Here is a 16,724-nt window from a genome sequence, read left to right on the forward strand (position 1 = left end):
ACAATCAACCACCGTGAAAGTGCAATACTTGAAGGCCTGGTGAGGCTCTTCCCTCAGTGTCATGGGTAACTTGATTTGGTCCATTGGTATGAGACCCTCTCCTGAGAATCAATAAAGAGTCGAGGTGCACAGGGATAAGTCGCTTGTGGTCAGCCCAATCTTCTCATAAGCGGACCTGAATAGGAGGTTCACTGAACTCCCATTGTCCCCTGGGATCCCAGCCACCATCTTGTTGGATACCTGGCTCTCTATCACCAAAAGACTATCATGCGGAAAGTGAACTCTCCAAACATCGTCCTCGGAGAATGTGATGACTTGGTCAGTCATCCGTGGCATCTGGGCTGGCAGATGATCGAAGGCCAACACCTCATCAACGTGATTTAAGGCCAGAGCATACCTATTCTGCGAGCCCTTAGAAGTTCCCCCCAAGTGGGGTCCTCCAGAGATAGTCCCTACTCTATAGTTCACCGGAGGGGGCCTGTTTCCTATTGGTTGTGGTAGAGCTATGGGCACCGGGCTCGGCGATAGGGGATCAATAGGTTGCGCAATATTCCCGTTGCTGGGGCCGGAGCTTGGCGAGGCCTGCTTCGAGCGTATTGGTGGAGGTGCCCCAACTTGATGAGGTTCTCAATCTCATCTTTGAGCTGGCGACACTCATTGGTGTGGTGCCCTATATCATTGTGAAAACGACAAAACTTGTCGGAATCTTGCCTCTCCCTGTCCCTCCGTGTCGGTCGTATCTTTCGGTAATGGAAATGTTCTTCTGTGGCCACAAAGATGTTCTCTTGGGAGTCTACTAAGTTAGTGTACTCGAAGTATTGCGAGACATACATCTCGCCAGGGGTAGTTCCATGTTCATCTTGTGTCATCCCATTTCCCTTGGGCTTTCTGCCCTTACCCTTGCCCCTATGTCTACTGCTGCTGGGGGGTCCGACTGGGTACGACAGACTGGGATGGAGTGGAAATTCCAACACTTAATGCAGGCCGAAAAGCACTGTACCCAGTGGGCGCCGCTCCGTATCCCGTCGAAGCAGCACTAAAACCAGCGGTTGGCATGGAACTAAAGCCAACTAGTGAGATGCTCAGACTATAATGAACTCCCCCCAAACTTGGTTGGACATGAGTGTACAGTGGATATTGGGTCCCTGAAATGACAGGGCCAGGCACTGTCGGAGCTGGAAAGACGACAGGCCCACAAATGCTCCAATATGGGCATCCTCCTAGCTGATATATTCTTGTGCTCGACGGATAAAGTCGTTGAGTCGTCGACACCCTCTCCGCTGGAGGTCATCCCACAACTGGGACCCCACACGGATGTCGGCTTGCAAAACCATTAGTTGTTGGCCATCGCCAACCCTCTTGGTCTTCTTAGCTTCCTCCTTGAAACATTTGATAAATGCTTTGAGGGTCTCTAAGGGTCCTTGCTTTATATTTTCCAAGGCAATGACCTCAAAGTTCACCTTTTGAGCTGCTATGAACTGTCTCTGAAAGAAGGACGATAGCTGGTGCAACGATTGAATGGATCCTAGCCTATGTTTCTTGAACCATTCGTCTGCTGGTCCTGTTAAAGTTATCGGAAACACATGATACTTGGCGTCCTTGGAGATGCGATGCACCGACATCAGCCTATTGAACTTTGAGAGGTGGTCGATGGGATTCGTGTCACCATCATAAGACGTGATGGCAGGCTTCTTGACGCCCTGCGGTAAAAGGGCTCCCACTATGTGAGGAGTGCATGACTCCCCATCTTCATCATCCGAGTTGGAGTCGTGGCCCTACCGTTGGGCTATTCTGAGCATGATCCTCTTCAAGCTCTCTAACTCCAAGCATAGAGGATCACGGTCCAGGTTGGATGGCACTTCCTTGCGTGTTATCTCTCCTCTGGGCATTGAAATTGTTCCTGAGGTCCGATGGACCTTTCTTTGCGGGTTCACTCCCGTGGGTCTTATTACAACAATGAGCATTAAGGTCGTCCCATAAGTCAGTCTGACCTTGGAATGTGCCATTGTCCTCGGGACAAGCCAACTCTGCTTCCCCATCGAACTTAACATTCTCATTGTTAATCGAGATGCTGATGCCGCACTCTCTGCCAACATGGAATTTTCACATGTTGGCCCCTTGGACATTGTTTCTGTGGTGATGACGAGGTGACAGAGGGACACCACCTCTAGGCCTCGCGTGATCCGTATTGGCGCTCCTGGGCGGAATGCCCCGGGCTCCACAGGTGCTGACGGCCTGGCAGTGTCCTCGAGCTTCTGGGCATTCACCCACGATAGTTGGCCTTGGGACCTGATTGTCTTTGGGGTTCTTACGAGCCTTCTTTGGTTTGGTAGCATGGTTATCATCAACCTTACCTTTTCCATGGTCCTGTGGCATAGTTAAGGTTGACGATAACCTTATTGGGTGCACGAGAGGCACGCTAGCTGGCGGATCTTGAACCAACTCAACCGGCCAGAGCGACAAGTGGCATTCAAACTAGGGGCACAGGTAGCACACCAGCTGGCTGCCCAGATGGTACTTCTCCATGGGGGTCCACTCGCAGCCCTTGGCCCACCAGAGTTGCCCTCATGGCATTAACCATCTCCTACAGGGCAGAGATGTTACCCTCTTGGGTGTCGGTCTTCTGCTGTTGAGTGGCCACCTAGTCATAGAGCGCCACAACTTATGGTGTCTCCTCTGCATCCATGGAATGAGGATATTCCTCCTAACATTTCTCATCGTCGCCTCCATCTCTATGTCGTCGTACTAGACATTTTTGTCGTAGTCTTCCACCGCGTTAGGGTGGTCTTGCGACGGCAAGTGACTGACTTCTCCTCCCTCAGCTACGATGTGAGGGGTGGTATCGTCTGATGCATTTCTTTGAGTGGTCACCATGAATGTTCTCAAAGCTTCCTTTAATCTCTCAATGAAAGCACTAAAATTTTGAATGCCTTTTTTGCTGTCAAATTAATCTGAAAGATTAAAGGAAAAACAAGGGAAGAACACAAGATTTTATGTGGTCCTGGCTGTAAAAGAGCCCTAGTCCACGAGTCTCTATTATTTAGTGAGCTTGAAGCTTGTAGTTACAAGCTTCAATGGTGGTTCTCAGGCACCATATATATTGTGCTGAGTTACAAATTTCTCTCTCTAAAAAACCGAACCCCCCACAATGAGATACCCCAGCCCTATTTGTAGAGGCTAGGGTCATTATTTTTAATCATCTCTCATTAATATCAAATTCCCCCCTCTTGGGGTATTAATGTTAAGTTAATACAAAAGTGGCTGCATATTTACAACGTTGAAAAAGTATTTACAAACCCATTGCATCAATCCAAAATAAACTAAAAAAAACCAAAAAAGTAACCTTGAAAAACTTATCCTTGCATTCTAAAATGTGTCAAAAATAAACTTAAAAAGTATTACCATTAAACACAAAGATTATTTTTCATATATATATATATATGTATAAACACCCAATGCATACCTAAAATAAAAGAAAAATAAACAAAAAATATTTTCAACTAGAAATCAACCAAAAATATAAGTCAGAACAATTACACATATACCATAAATAAACTAAAAAAATCAAAAGTGAAAAATCACACAAAAAAAAACATACACAATTTTATTAAACTTAGAAAGAAAAAAAATCAACACAACATATACTGTTTCCCCAAATATTTTCATGATGATGTGGCATATTAAAAAGGCATGTGTGCGACACGTGACATGTCATTAATGAAGGTCTGGTCGACTAACGACCAAGTTATCATAAGAAACTATGCTGCTCGATAGACGCAAAGAATATGCTGAGTAACCGGAAAAGAAGGTGGATAGAAGCATTCGACCAGAGCTACTCGTGGGACTGAGACAAATGCTCAAATGCGCTTATAAGTTATATATTGTAGAGATATTTACTAATTTAAATGTAAATATCATTATTTAAGTTATTATTTTATTATTCTTGCAACGTTAGTTAAATATGGCCCATAGGCCCATATGTACATCCGTGAGCTTATAAATAGGAATCATAGGATTCATTTAGAGACAGTAATTTGCATTTAGAGAGAAATAGTTATTTTATACACAGTATTTGTATCTATTTTCGAGGCTTGTGAAACTCGGTGAACCCTTGTTTGCTAATTGCAACTTTTGTCATTCTACATCAATAAAAAACTAAGTGGACGTTGGTCATTACCGATCCTTGGCGCCGAACCACTATAAAATATAAAAAGTAAAAATATACCGGTGTTGTCAAAAAAGTGGATGTGTTGTAGTCGCTTTCTATATATATATATATATTCATTATGCACCATTCAATGACCATGAAACTAAGCCAACATCATAAAAACAAAACATTTACACATTAATATTTATACGTATATATAGAGAAGAAGACTAAGAGAAATGGTGATTGTAGAGAGTTGAAGCTCACTGATTGCTCATCTTAGGAACCAACCATGTTATGCACCAACTGTCACTTTCCCTTTGTATGCCAACTTCATTTCCCTAGTTTGTATCGCATGGAAAGCTAGTCGTTGTCTTTCAAACTCAAAGAATTTTTTTTCAATCATCTTTTTACCAGCAGAATCATAATTAAAAGCTCACTGCGCTCTTGTTCATCATTGGCAGCAGCACAACTACCTCGCGACATGTTTGTAACATTTGGTCTTTCTGCAACATGTTCATTAACCTTGGCGAAATGTTTGGAGACTTTTAGATTGACCTTGGAACTCCTCTCTGAAACAATCAACTATTGTTCATGAAATTTTAGTCATCGCCAAGCCCTCCATTGGCGAGAATTTAAGTGGGCTATGGCTCTTTGCTGGTGAAAATGGAATATGGATAACAAACTGAAGACATCGTAGAAAAGTAAAATTAAAACCAAAATCGTATAAAGGAAAAAAATTTCGTTAGTAAAGTATTTTCAAGTAATATAGTGTATCTTGTAAATTCAAGTAAACGTTATAAATATGGGAATGCCATATTTTTATAGGGTAAGACTATGGTGCAACCACTTTCTTGGCTGCACCTGTGCAACCACTTTGTTATCCCTATTTCGTGCATGGGCTCAGGACCTTCGTCTTGGCCCATTTTCGGGGGGCCAGTTCTGCACGCGGGCCCGGCCCAAGGTACCTTGATATGGAGAAGGCCCAAGGGGAAGGGTATGAGCCAGGGACTCGAGACTGGGCCCATTGGAGGTGTCCGGATGTCCCTCCGGATCCATCCTCGGCAAGGATCGTCCGGGAGGCGTGCAGAGCATTCCAACCGCTGCGTCCTGCGGATCCCCATCCCGGACCACTGACGCGGTCCGGGCCGATGGTAAACGAAGCGGGACGAAGGTAAATGGACCCGGATCGTCTCACCCCTGATTGCAAGGGCCAGGCGTCCAGGATGCTGACGCCGCCTCACTCCAGTGGGTGTTTTCCCCCACTTTTCACCTGCAAAAAAGGTCATCTCGGGATTGCACGCCAATGTGTCAGGACTGCGCAGCCAAGTACTTTGACTGGTCTTGTCTCCTGAATCTTCCTCGTGACTCGAAGTGGCCAGGCCAAAAGCGCCGTTTTGTCGGGTGAGATACAGCTCTAAGGTCAGCCTGTTGGGCCTTAACTGGTTTTGGATTTACGAACTTTGTACCTTTTTGTATTGGGCCTCCACTAGAAAGGCCCCTTGTACCCATTTCTCTGACGGGCCCGGATCGGATCCGGTCCAGACCCTGTATTCCCCTCAGCTTATAAATATAAGCTATAGAACAATGTAAAGGAGGTCTTCTTTGGGAAAAAAGGTAGGAACTCTGCCAAAATATAGAGAACTCCATTGTAAAAGCTTCTTGAAGTTCTAATAACATAGACTCGTGGACTAAGGCTAGTTAACGCCCCAACCACGTAAAAATCCCATATTGCTTTTCTGTTATCATTATTATTATCAGTGAATATCACTCATTAATAGAGTTGCCGAAAATCTCGGTTAACAGTTTGATGCTTTCATTGAGAGCTGAAGGAAGCTAACGCCAACGTCAGGCCTTTGCTACGATGGTGAACACACGACACACCACCTTCGACCCTACCAATCCAGAGCAGGGCAACGGGGACCCGCTGCCTTCTCAGAATATTCCTCAGGACCCGCCCGAGGACGTGCCTCCTCAGACATCTCACCAAGACGAGTCGCAAGACTACGAGGGTGGGACAGAGTACGAAGTAGAAAACGAAGAAGATTACTACGAGGAGGAAAACGAGGGGGAGTATCACGATGAAGCCGCGGATCTCGGGATCCCCGCGATGATCAGCAGGACTCGGAGGTGATTAGACTAAGGCAGCAAATCCTGTATCAGGAAGCCAGGATGGCTGAGCAGGCGGAGGCGCACCGCCGGGTGCAAGAGTCTCTACGAGTCCTACAGGCGCTAATGGCCGCACAGGTCCCAGCAGCCAACCCCGCAGCTGGCCCACTTCCCGAAACGCAACAACCTGCTCCCCAAGAGCAAGCCGGGGGCCCCAGGGGTGCTAGCCCGGTCCGTCCCCTAGAGCCTTTTCCCGACCCGGCTCCGAGAGTCCCGGACAATGGGCGAAGGAAGACCCGGGAGAAGACCACCCCCATCGAGAAAGTTGGGGCACGTTCACGGCCGTTTCCTAGGAAAGAGAAGGTGTGCCCTATCCCAGGACGAGGCCACCTAATCGATCCGCAGGGAGCGCGGCCATGGAACGAGCAGCCCCGGCACACCCCAGGGCCAAACGGGCGGGAAAGGTCTTTACACCCAAGTGCCTCGGTCAACAAGAATCGTCGGGAACGGTCTCGCCGCGAGGATCGTCACGCTCTCAATTCAGAGGACGACACTTCCCAGATAAATTTACGTGATGGACTGAATGCCCGGAAGGATCGGGCCCGCAAGGAAAAAATCCTCCCTCGAGGCGGTGACCTCAGGAACGACATCAACAACAGGAGGAACGAGAGAGTACCCCTGGAGGATAGCACAGCCAAGCTACTCATGGAGCAGATGGCCGCATTAAAAAAGGTCACTGATCGCCTGGTCCGCAAGCAGGAAGGCGCGGACACTGACTCCGACGAAGAGGATAAGGAGCCGTGCGCGAGGCACATCCTGGACGCCGTACTGCCCAAGGGGTTCAAGATGCCGAGCCTCACTGCCTATACTGGAAATACATATCCTAGGTATCATCTGTCCCGGTACAACCAACTCATGAACGTGACTCACGTCAGCGACCACGGAAAATGCCTCTGCTTCTCCATCACGTTGGGCGGTCCCGCCAAAGAGTGGTGGAAAAGGCTTAAACCGGGGTCCATCCAATCATGGTCCGGGCTGCAGTCAGCATTTCGGAAGCAGTTCGTGGCCGCCATGAGGATGGACATGCAAATCAGTGCCCTCGCCAATATTAAGCAACTACCCGCGGAGACATTGAGAGCCTACATCCAGCGCTTTACTGAAGAAGCCTCCAAGACAAAGGTCAACAACGGACAGCGCCTGGTGGCACTTCAGTCCGGGATTTGAGCCGGGTCCCCACTTTGGGATGACATGCAGTGCAGTAAAGCCGCCACTTTGGAAGAATTCATCAGGAGGGCCCAAGGATTCATCAACTGGGAGGAGGCTCAGATCCAGGCCTTCGGATGGCTCCCAGCTCCTCACCCCATCCCTCAAACGGTTCCGGGAGGTGCGGGACAATTCCCTGCGCAGTCCTACGCCACGCCCCCCATAGTCCCGGGGTCAGCCGTCATGCCCGTCATCAGTTACACCCCTACGGTATACGGCCCTGCCGCCTCGGGGTATGCTCCGGCCCAATCAACCCACTTCTCCGGTTATGGTGTCGCGCCGGCAGGGCACAGCATGGCCCCCGTCGTAGCCCATCAATCATAGACAGTAGTAACTGAGGCAAGCGTGAATCCCTCCCGGGGGAAGCGATCGGGCAAAGGCCAGAACCGGCCTGAGCTGGCCAAAATGGGGAAGAGGGGCTACGAGCCCCAATATTTGGAATACACCAACTTGGTGGACACTCGGGAAAATATCTATCTGGCGACAGAGAGAGCGGTCCACTACCGGAAGCCTAGCCCCATGTTTAAGGGGGGAAGGAATCCGAGAGACACCAGCAAACGGTGCGCCTATCACAAAGACGTGGGCCACACCACCGACGAGTGTCGGTATCTCAAAGATGAGATTGAAAACCTCATCAAGCTGGGGCACCTCCACCAGTGGGTAAGAATGCCCGTGGGTGTCCCGGGCATGTTAGCAAGCCCTGGGCAATCCACGACGCCGGTGACGACTCGTGCATACCCACCCCAGGGAGGGTATGCACAGGGACCTCTAGCGCAGGCCCCTCAGGGGACCATCGCCGTGCAGGTTCCCCGCCCTGGAATGCCCTATTCTTCCGGGGCAGCACCCCCTCGAGTGGACGGACATGTGGCGACCATCTCGGGCGGACCTCACCTAGGAGGACCTTCGAGGAATGACCAAAAGCGCTACCTGAGCGAGCTGGACCACGACCAGGAAGTTTGCGCCCTTGTCCAGGCCCCGGCACAGCGCCCTAAACTGATGAACCTCCCCATCACCTTCACGGAGGACGATGCCCGCAACGACCATTTTCCGCACCATGACCCGCTGGTCATAGGTGCCCAAATCGCCAACAAATTGGTGTCCCGCATGTTAGTGGATGACGGGAGCTCTGTCAACTTGTTGTTCAAACCTGCCTTCTCCACCATTGGCCTGACGGAAGCAGATCTGGCGTCCTGCCCGACCCACATTTACGGCTTTAACGGAGATGCGCTTCTTCCCATGGGAAAGATCCAGCTGCCGGTGATGCTGGGGGGTGAATTGCAGCACTCGTTCAAGTTCTGCACCTTTGTTGTGGTGGATTGCCCCACCGCTTACAACGTCATCTTTGGTCGGCCCGCACTGGTCGAGTTCGGTGCCATCACCTCCATCCGCCATCTTTGCATGAAGTTCCCATGCGACAACGGAGGGGTAGGGATTTTCCGGGGAGACCAAAAGAGCGCCCGAAAGTGTTACCATGTCTCTGCCCGTCCCATATACATGGTCCGGGAGGAGCCCGTCGAGCCGGCCCTCCTTCCTGCCGAGCAAGTAGTCCCGGAAGAGGATGATCTGGACCCGCGGATAGGAGACGATCGTGTTCTGGAGCCAATGGATGAAATAGAAGAGGTATGCATCAGCGAAACTGACCCGACCCGGACCATCCAAGTAGGAAAGAGCTTGCCGGCAGACATTCGGGCAGCCATTCTCGCTCAAGTGCAGGAAAACCAGGACCTCCTGGCTTGGTCCCACTCCGACATGACCGGGATCGACTGCAATATCATCTGCCACGCATTGAGTATCGACCCGAACGCGACCCCGGTCAGCCAGAAGCGCAGGCCTTTGGGGACGGAGAGGGCCGAGGCCCTCAAGCTGGAGGTGGAGAAGTTGTCTTCCATCAACTTCATACGCGAAGTTGTATATCCCGTGTGGCTGCCCAACCCGGTCTTGGTGCCGAAACCTAACGGGACCTGGAGGACTTGCATTGACTTCACGGACCTCAACAAAGCGTGTCCAAAGGACTGTTTCCCGCTCCCCCGAATAGACCAAATGGTTGATGCTACATCTGGTTACGAGATCTTGAGTTTCATGGACGCCTACTCAGGCTACAACCAGATCTCCATGCACGTGGCGGATCAGAAGCATACCAGTTTCCAAACCGACAAGGGCATCTATTACTATATAGTCATGCCTTTTGGACTCAAAAATGCCGGAGCAACGTACCAGAGGCTCGTCAATCGAATGTTTTGGGCCTAACTAGGGCGAAACATGGAGGTGTACATCGACGATATGCTGGTCAAGTCCAAGACGTCCCGAGACCATTAGGACGACTTGGCAGAGGCTTTCGCAGTTATCTGGAAATACGGGATGAATCTGAACCCTAAGAAGTGCACCTTCGGTGTGGCTTCCGGGAAGTTCCTGAGCTTCATAGTGAGCTTCCGAGGAATAGAAGCCAACCCAGAAAAAATCAAGGCACTAATCGACATGACCTCTCCCCGGAAGCATAAGGACGTGCAAAGCCTGACGGGGCGAGTGGCCGCCCTGAGCCGTTTCGTTTCCAAAGCCACGGACAAGTGCGTCCCTTTTTTCAACGTCCTTCGAGGAAGCCAGTGTTTCGAGTGGTCGCCTGAATGCGAAGAGGCCTTCCGAAAGCTGAAGGAGCACCTGGCCAAAGCCCCCATCCTGGCGAAACCGGTAGAAGGAGAACCTTTGTATCTATACCTAGCCGTGACCGAGCACGCTATCAGCGCCGCGTTGGTGCGAGAGGAAGAAAGGACACAACTTCCGGTATACTATGTGAGCAAGCGGTTACTAGGCGCCGAGTCTCGGTACCCGTTGATCAAAAAGCTGACTTTCTGCCTGTTGATGGCCTCCCGGAAGCTTCGACCTTACTTCCAGGCTCACGCCATAAAGGTCTTAACCAACCACCCCCTGCGACAGGTGTTGCAGAAACCCGAGTTGTCGGGGAGACTCCTGAAGTGGGCGATGGAGCTGAGCCAGTTCGATATATCTTACGTGCCCCGGGTGTCCATCAAGGGACAGGCCCTGGCCGATTTCATCCTTGAATGTTCCGGGATTTCCTCTGAAGAAAATATTCCTGAAGCCCCCGCGGCGCCCGTTTGGAGAATCTTCGTGGATGGAGCCTCGAACGAGAATGGGGCTGGCGCCAGAATCATCTTGGTGTCACCGTAGGGGCACCAGCTACAAAATGCCCTCTGTTTCCAGTTCAAAGCATCGAACAATGAGGCGGAGCATGAAGCTGTCCTAGCCGGTTTGTGCCTGGCCCGGGAAGTGGGGGCAGCGAACCTGGAAATTTACAGCGATTCCCAGCTAGTCGTCAGACAAATCTCAGGCGAGTATCAGACCAAGGGAGAGAGAATGGCGGCATACGTGACCCAAACGAGGGAAATGCTCCAAACGTTCATAGCGCATTCCATCCGCGAAATCCCCCGCGAGCAAAATGTCTTCGCGGATACACTAGCGAAGCTGGCGACCGACGCAGAGGCCGAGCTGGCCGAACTGGTTCCCGTCAACCATCTCCCCGTCCCGAGCATCAGGGCTCCCACCGTCCATATTGTCGACCACTCCGCTTCCTGGATGGGACCGCTGATCCGATACCTGTCCACTGGGGAAGTTCCAAACGATCGGGCCGCGGCCAGGAAGCTCCTGTACCAGGCCCACCGGTACGTCATGATGGACGGGAAACTCTACCGCCAGGGACTATCTATGCCTTACCTCAGGTGCGTGTCCGGAACTGAGCTGAGTGCCATCATGCATGAGGTCCACGAAGGCTTTTGCGGAGATCACACGACCGGGCCCAGTCTGTCCAAGAAGATCCTGCGCCAAGGATACTTCTGGCCCACCATGAAGAGAGACTGTATAGACTACGTTCGCAAGTGCGAACAGTGCCAGAGGTACACGAAGATCCCTCGGGCCCCCTCGACAGAGATAACCTTGATGAACAGTCCCTGGCCCTTCGCAGTGTGGGGAATCGATCTTGTGGGATCTCTTCCGACCGGGAAGGGAGGGGTGAAGTATGCCATTGTGGCTATGGACTATTACACGAAATGGGTTGAGGCAGAGCCCATGAACACGATCACTTCCAAAAAGGCCTTGGATTTTGTCATCAACAGCATAGTGTGTCGGTATGGCCTCCCCTACAAAATCGTGTCTGACAATGGGAAGCAGTTTGACAGCCTCCACTTCACGGATTTTTGCGAAAGACACGGTATAGTGAAAAGTTTCTCAGCGGTTGCCAGACCTCAGGCGAACGGGCAGGCAGAAGCCGTGAACAAAATCCTAAAAGGGACACTGAAGAAAAAGCTCCAGGCCTGTAAAAGCAAATGGCCCGAGGAACTCCCCCGCGTCCTGTGGGCCTACCGGACGACCGAGAGGACGTCAACCGGGCACACCCCCTACTCGATGGTTTATGGATGCGAAGCCGTCATCCCAATTGAAACGACCATCCCGTCCCATCGACGCGACACATATGATCCCACCCAGAACCACGCCTTTCTCCAGGAATCGCTGGATCTCATCGAAGAGATTCGGGAAGAGTCGCAAGTGCAGTTGAAGATGTACCAGGGCACGATCGTGCGACATTTCAACTCCAGAGTCAAGAGCTATAAGTTTGAAACCGGCGATCTAGTCCTGCGGAGAGTCTTCCCTGCCACTCAGGATCCGGGAGTAGGGGTTCTGGGCCCTAATTGGGAAGGGCCATATGAGATCCAGCACGAGGTCTGCCCCGAAACGTACCGCTTGAAGCGGCTCGATGGTTCGGAAGTTCCGCGAGCCTGGAACGCGGAGCATCTCCGTAAATACTACCAGTAGTCCTAGAACTTGTCCCAGTTTAATGTTTTCGTTGTAAGCAATGTACACCTCAGAGCGAATTCCCTTTTGAACAATGAAAATGACGTGTGCAAAACGTCATTAAGGGCTATTGTCACCATGGAAATGTACGCCTCAGGGCGAATTCCTTTCGAATTTCTTTCTCAAGTGACCCCAAACCCGTCTCCGCTCACTTGCGGGGGGTATCATCCCAGGTACAAACGAAATACCCGAAGGGGCCACGCCTAAGGCTGGTCCCGCCCCCCCCCCCCCCCGGACGAACGATGTCTGGGGGTACATAAAAAAGAGGACCGAGCCCAAGGCCGGTCCCGCCCAAGACGAAGCAACGTCCGGGGATATTGTAAAGAGGACCGAGCCCAAGGCCGGTCCCGCCCTGGACGAAACGATGACCGGAGATATTATAAAGAGGACCGAGCCTAAGGCCGGTCCCGCCCGGACGACGACGACGTCCGGGGATATTATAAAGAGGACCACGCCTAAGGCTGGTCCCGCCCCGGACGAACGATGTCCGGGGGTATAAAATAAAGAGGACCGACCCCAAGGCTGGTCCCCACCCCGAACGAGCGACGTCCGGGGGTATAAAAAAGAGGACTGAGCCCAAGGCCGGTCCCACCCCAAACGAAACGACGTCCGGGGATATTATAAAGAGGACCGAGCCTAAGGCCAGTCCTGCCCGGACGACGACGTCTGGGGATATTATAAAGAGAACCGAGCCCAAGGCCGGTCCCGCTCGGACGAACGATGTCCGGGGGTATAGAAAAGAGGACCGAGCCCAAGGCCGGTCCTGCCCTGGACGAAACGACGTCTGGGGATATTATAAAGAGGACCGAGCCCAAGGACGGTCCCGCCCGGACGAATGATGTCCGGGGGTATAGAAAAGAGGACCGAGCCCAAGGCCGGTCCAGCCCGGACGACGACGTCCGGGGATATTATAAAGAGGACCGAGCCCAAGGCCAGTCCCGCCCGGACGAATGTTGTCTGGGGGTATAGAAAAGAGGACCGAGCTCAAGGCCGGTCCCGCCCGGACGACGACGTCCGGGGATACTATAAAGAGGACCGAGCCCAAGGCCGGTCCTGCCCGGACGAACGATGTCCGGGGGTATAAAATAAAGAGGACCGAGCCTAAGGCCGGTCCCCACCCCGGAAGAGCGACGTCCGGGGGTATAAAAAAGAGGACCGAGCCCAAGGCCGGTCCCGCCCCAGACGAAACGACGTCCGGGGATATTATAAAGAGGACCGAGCCTAAGGCCGGTCCCGCCCGGACGACGACGTCCGGGGATATTATAAAGAGGACCACGTCTAAGGCTGGTCCCGCCCTGAACGAACGATGTCTGGGGGTATAAAATAAAGAGGACCGAGCCCAAGGCCGGTCCCCACCCTGGACGAGCGACGTCCGGAGGTATAAAAAAGGGGCCACGCCTAAGGCTGGTCCCGCCCGGACGTACGACGTCCGGGGCTATTATAAAGAGGACCGAGCCCAAGGCCGGTCCCCACCCCGGACGGGCGACGTCCGGAGGTATAAAAAAGGGGCCACGCCTAAGCTTGGTCCTGCCCGGACGATGTCCGGGGGTATGAAAATATCCGGTTTGCCCCAAGGTAAAGCCGGGGCCTAAAACTGATAAAAGGAGGACAAAACACCAAGTTGAGCCAAGCCCCGAGGGCCTTGGACTGAGCGCCAAGGCTAGAGACTTGGAAGATTAAGTCGTTGGGTCTAGTCCCGGCCGTTGGAACCAGAACTAAACCCCTGCAATCAGTTAGTCGCGGCAACAAATCGAAATTTCTACTGAACAATGGAAGGAAGCTTTCGTAAAAACCAAAGGAAGTAGCAATGTTTTAAATTTAATTACAAGCCAAAAACACTAACAAAAGTACAAGGCCGGGGCTCGGGCCTACAGCGCATCCGCCTGGAGGTCCGCATCCTCCCTCTCCTTGGCCTCATACTCGGCACGCTTTGATTTAGGATCAGGGAAGACGAGGAGGTTCATGTTCTTATCCTTGCACCAGGCCATATAGATGGCCTCATCAAAGGTGACATCCAGTAAGTTATCAGCCTCCTCCTTCTCCTGACGGGTCGTGTCATGCGCCGCCTTCTCCTGAAGCAGAGAGTCGCCCAGTTCGCGGACTCGGGCTTTCAGGGCTAGGATCTCCTCCTTGTCCAGAGCGGACTGCGCCGTGGCCGTCTCCAAGAGCGTCGCCCTTTCGTCGGCAACTTTTGTCTTCCGGGACAACTCCTCTTCCAACCCGACCTTGGCGCGGCCAATCTCCTCGCGCTCCTCCTTTACACGGGCCACTTCTTCCTGGAGGTGGGCCGTTTCCCGGCTAAGGGTCTCCTTGACGGCCTCCCTCTATTTCACGGCCGCCTCCAGCTCCAGCTTGGCCGTCTCCATCTTTATGGCAAGCTCGGCCACCAAATTGGCACTCCTCTGGGACAGCAAATCAACCTGGAGCGAAGAAAAGTTAGAAAATAAAACCACCACCAACAAATGATGGAAGGAGTATGAGTGAGGTGAGAGTTACTGCGGTGGCCTGGTGGCGGAGAGCCTTGGAGATGAACAGCACGTCCGAGTTGGCTATCGTGGCGTACCTCTTCAGCTGAAGGTTGGACATAGTGCTCCCAACCTGATCCAGCAGATCAGCAGCCATGGGGGCGATGTCCTGGCCGAGCTTGGGGCGGAAGCCCGCCTCGGCGACTAGCCGGTCCACGATCGACTGGGGAACGCTGAACTCGGCAGGACGATTCGAGAACTCGACCTGATGACGGATTGTCAGGGCCTTATAAGCGTCGTCCCTCCATCACCGGCCGCTTTCCCAGGTCCAGATGACCAGCCGGGACTGCTCGTCCCGCAAGGCGGACTCCCCCTCCTTGAGAAGAGTTGGGCGGAGGGGAAAGACGGGCGGAGCAGGGATTTCCTTCGCGGTTAGCCGACTCTCCCCGTGCGACTCCTCAGTTGAGCCCACCCGCGTCGTCCGGGGCCTCTTCCCGAGGTTGCCTTCCCCGACGACGACTTCAGGGCCCCTCTTCCCAGAGCTCCGGCTGACGACTTCGCCCGCCTCCAAATCAATCACGGGGGGCTGGTCAAAATCGACGTCTGCAGCAGGCTCCATAGCCTGGAAGGGAACCACGGCCAGAGCTTCGCCTGGACAAGGCACTATCCCGGGTGCTTCACTGGTGGGGAGGGGCTCCGTGCCCATCACATCATTTGCTCTCCTGGCCGCCTTCTTGGCCGACCGTTCCTTGATGAGTCTCCTCATCTCGCTGGCCGGGTTAGACATGTCGGAATCCTCTGCAAAAGTATAGAAAAAAGGAGTTAGGACGGTAAGCCAAACAGAGGAAAATACACAGCAGTAAAAAACGGCCCGGGACGAACCCTCATCTAAGCCCCAGGCGAGACTCAATTCCCTTAAAGCGAATGAATGGATCTGATCTCCTACGTCGTCCGGGGTCAGAAACCCCCCGTACTGGAGGAACCCGGATAGGAACATTAGGACCTTTGATCCTACAGGGACGGGAGATGAAGGCCTCATCACCCCATCTACCCCAAACGTGAGGCCCGACGGTTCTAGCCTATCCCTAGCTAAGTCCCCGACCTAGGGAGCATAAGTTAAGATTAAAGGGGAGTTACCTCGCCCCGATACACTAGCCCCGGGAGTCCCGGCGTTTGGTAGGGCTTCTTAGAAAAGCTCCTCCAACTCTTCCGAGGTGGCCGCTTCCGCCGGAAGTTGGTTCTTCTTACGCTGGGCTGCGTCGGCCCGCGCCGCTCTCACCACCTCAGCGATGTGGTCGAAAGCCAACTGTTCCCGGACGTCAGCGTCCTTCTCGCAGGGGATGCCCCAAATGTTCGAGATAACAATGGTTTGGGTGGCCGTGAGCAACCCAACTAGCCGGAGGTTGTCATCCCTGACGTAGCCCCCAACGTCCAGCTCCTCCGCAGTCAGCTTAGCGTAGAACCTCCTCCTTTCCAGGAGGAACTCGGTAAGGGGGGTTTGAACGAAGGGCCCTGCGACCCGGAAGACACGATAAGAGACGAGAGTAAAAGATGAATAAAAGAGAGGGGTCCGGAGGAATACTTACCCACTCGTTGGATGTCCAGCAGCAGTGTGGGGTTCTTGTCAATAAGGAACCCGGATGTCATGAACCAGTAATGCCTGACATCCGGGGGGTGCCTCCAGGTGCTGGTAGGAGCAGGATAGCCGCTCCGCAGTTGCAGCCTGTACAAGCCGTCCATGCTCTTGTTTTTTACGTTGACCTGCGGCACCAACTTGTAGAAGTACAAGACTTCCGCAGGGGTAGGCTCCGCGATCTCCTTCGCGACATAGAACACCTTCCACCCAGCAAGTAGGAGGTACGCTTGCGGCAACAGCTGGA

Source organism: Humulus lupulus, chromosome 1 (genome assembly GCF_963169125.1).
Source record: "Humulus lupulus chromosome 1, drHumLupu1.1, whole genome shotgun sequence".
NCBI classification, from domain to species: Eukaryota; Viridiplantae; Streptophyta; class Magnoliopsida; order Rosales; family Cannabaceae; genus Humulus; species Humulus lupulus.